Genomic DNA, 3907 nt, shown 5'->3' with positions numbered 1-3907 from the left:
GAAATTTTTACTCTTGCCTTTGTATCTTTTTATCTTTTTATTTTAATTTCTATTATTTTATCTTAACTTAGTTTCATTTTGTATCTTTTTAGCCCTGATGAAGCCCTACAAAGTGGGGCGAAACGTTGGAAAATAAAATAGTTGTAAACTATTTTCGTTTCACTTGTGACCGCAACCCTGACCATCTTCCTATATATCAATTTTTACGGTCAACTACATATACATATATATAATGGTACTAATCAGACTTTGATAGTTAGTAGCGTAGCACGCGTGACGAACTTGTACGATAGATATTAATAATATATCTATACAAACTAGAGATATTTTCATCTATTTGTTAAGAGAAAAAGAGATAAGAAGCCAGAAAAATGGCTATAACTCAAGATCAACCATTCAAGAATGACTCATTTTTATATTTTCAAGACATGAATTGAATTATTTTTGCACTCTATTCACAATTGGCCAAAGGCCGGATCCACTACACTAATAATAAATTGGGTCAACACAGCCCCTAACAATATAGAACATTTGAGGGCAGTTCCAGTTCCCATCTCGTTTTAAGTTAAATATTCAATTGAGTGAGGTCAGCCCAGGGGCGGCTAATGTCCTGAGAAAGCAACCCTTATCCAGATTTACATTTCTCTCTCTCTCTTACTGTTTGCCTACCTTTGTTCTGTTACATTATCTCTGAGGTGTATTGTTTATAACAAATATTGTGTTAACTAATACCTCCATTAATGAATGACCTAACCGCAAAAAGCAAAATAAAAGGTACAAGGAAGTGTAACTCCCTTAATTTAATATTCAAATAAATAACTGAAATTTCCAAAAAAAGTTTTTAGATTTCAAATATTTATAACATGGTCCTATCCTTAATACAGTTTTCACAGCTGACTTCCCAACCCATCCTTATAATGGATTAAAATTAATTCCAATAAATCACATTTACCCTTCGTCGTAAACCAATGACCTCTTGCCCTACAGTATCCTTTAATAATATCCCACTTATTCCTGTCGAACAGATCCGTTACTTAGAACTACATCTCGACAAACGACTGACATGGAATCCTCATACAAGACTGAAAAGACATGAAACTGCTCGTCGATTTCGACTATTACAACATTTACTAGGCAAACGATCTAAATTGCCAATCCATTACAAAATACTGATCTACATGACTATTATAAGCCCTATCTGGACATATGGAGATGAGCTTTGGGGCTCCACTAAACCATCAAATACCTCCCGAATCCAATCCTTACAGTCCAAAATCCTTCATAAAATCCTTAATGCTCCTTACTTTGTTACAAATCAAGTCATCCATCATGACCTCAATGTCCCGTATATTGCCGATTTGGCCAGAACCAGATACCATTCCTTCCATGGAAAACTTCCCATCCACTCAAATAGACTTGTTTCTGGCTTCTCCTTCATTGCCTAATAATCCTCCTAGGCGTCTGAAAAGAAGATGGCCTCGAGACCTTCTCCTCTAGAAATGTTATTGGAGTACTACCAATGGGTAGATTCTCCACATGTTTTTATCATGTCACTATGTCACCTACAGCAAATTTACTTGTTGTATATATGTTATACAGTTGTAAATAACAACAAATAAATGATTAAAAAAAAATTATAACATTAGCGTGTTTCCTTATTCAATTAAAATTTATTTATATTTTCTATAAGCAAAAATCCATAATTTTATCTCTAATGAGTCAGACAAAAACATTTGTACATACTATGTTTATCTAAATAAAATGTTAAAATTAAGCTATATGTTAAAAAAAAAAAAAGGGTAATACTTATAAATGACTAAAATTTAAACATTAATGCGAAACACGAGTAGAGACTTCAATGGGATTCTAAAATACCGAACTTAAGGTATTGTGAGAGATTAAAGTGTTTAAAATTCGCTAAAATAATTTATTTAAATAATACTTGGTTGGTAATTTTTTTATTTATTGCGTTATAGCAGTAGGCCCACCCTGAATTTAGGAGTGTTGCTCCAGGAAAACAGCATGAAGGAATTTTTAATTATTAAATATTATTACGATTAGCTACAATTAAATATAGAACTTTTGTATATATTGATTTAGAGCTTCCAAATCTTTTCATTACCACAGCATGAAGATGTAGGCTTTAAGACAATAGCTACGAACGCAGGCCCAATCCCTGATTAGAACGGGCTTCTTATCTTTTATACTAGGTCAATAATTCTTATAGAGCCAGAGGCGCCCCACAGTCTCCGTATAAGAATGTTTCTCCATATATTCGTCTTGGTTTAATTCCATTAGACCAAGGATTCACTCCATACATTACCATGCATTTCTTGACATCTTCCTTTCATTGCTATTCAAATGAGGTGGATATGTAGCTTTATTTCGCAAAAGCCCTTCACTACTAAAATATTACAGCTAAAAAACTAAATATTAAAATTTTTAAATAGCCATTGAAACCATAACTTTGAACATAGCTTGTTTAATAACTATATTTATTGGTTATTATATATCAATCAAAATGATTAAGAAAAAAAAATTTGCACCATATTGTATAAAGCAAAACTATACAATAATATTCTGTTTTTTTCTATTGGAAAATTAATTTCCCTTCTCACTTAATTTTTTTTTATTTTAAAATTTATATCGATTCACTAACTTTGTCGACGTTCCGGGCACTCCTTCCATCTTAAAGGGTCTATTTTAAATAATGGTGAAAAAGTGTTTTTATTACATAAAGTTTTAAAGTATAACTAAATATTGTTTTCTGTATTTTTTATTTTATTTTTAGATTATAGGTATTTTACATACCTTTAATGCCTTCTTTTGTTTTTTCTTGTCATTGTAATTACTTTAATGCATCCCAAACTCTCCAATTCCATATCACAACTCTTGAAGAATGCTATCAAAATCAGAGGATCAAAATAAATCCCATCAAATCAACTTTAACCTTCGTCGTAACTACATAAACCTACCGACTGCCCTACAGTATCATTTCAAAATGCTTCATAACACTCTTACCCATTTCTATCAGAACCGCCACCTTGGACTACATAAAGGACTAACTCGGAATCTTCTCACAGGACTGAAAAGACAAGACACTGCACGCCGATTCTGACTATTACAGTACTTAATAGACAAACTATCTAAATTTCCAATCCATTACAAAAGACTATAATAAGGCCTGTCTGGATGTATGGAACTGAGCTTTGGGGCTCTACTAAACCTTAGAATTCATCTTATATCCATACCTTCGGAAAATTCTCAATGCTCCCTACTTTTTATATACATATAAAATCCATATAATATAAAATGTCCCATAAAGCTACCGAGTCGTCAGTTCTGGTCCAGATTTGGGATTCGGTGAGAAGTCGTTATTTAAAATCTTTTTAGTGGTTCTCCGCAATGATTTGTCAGTAATTGTATAATTGTTAGTAATGTTAAGTAAATTTTGAATTTTCTTACTTGTATATATTTTTATACAGTTGTAAATAACTATAAATAAATTTAATTTCTTCTTCAAATGGATATCTGGTCCTATGGTACTTCAATCTTTCTTTGTATTTTTCCCTTAATAAGATAAGAATATGCTGTGATAGGTTAGTTTGTTTAGGTTATTAATTCTACTAGTCAAAGTGTTGTTATTTATACATATTAATTTATTGTAATTAATGTTGTGAGTTTTTCTATAGCTCCACCAATGTTTTGTTTTATCTTCAGTCGAATGTTTAAGTCTAGTTTATTTTCCAAGAAAAATCTAAATTTGACCCAGTCAACTCTTCCTGTAATTAATGAAGAAGGATGATGAAAAGTCTTCCAGGAATTCTACAATGGCTTGGGAGTGGAAATCTGGAAGGTGATAAATATTTTAAGGTATCGAGGCGCTTTGGAAAACTTAAAACACTGT

This window comes from Halyomorpha halys, unplaced genomic scaffold, assembly GCF_000696795.3.
Source record: "Halyomorpha halys isolate HHAL.00 unplaced genomic scaffold, Hhal_1.1 Scaffold2351.1, whole genome shotgun sequence".
Taxonomy (NCBI): Eukaryota; Metazoa; Arthropoda; class Insecta; order Hemiptera; family Pentatomidae; genus Halyomorpha; species Halyomorpha halys.
This window is presented reverse-complemented; position numbering follows the sequence as displayed.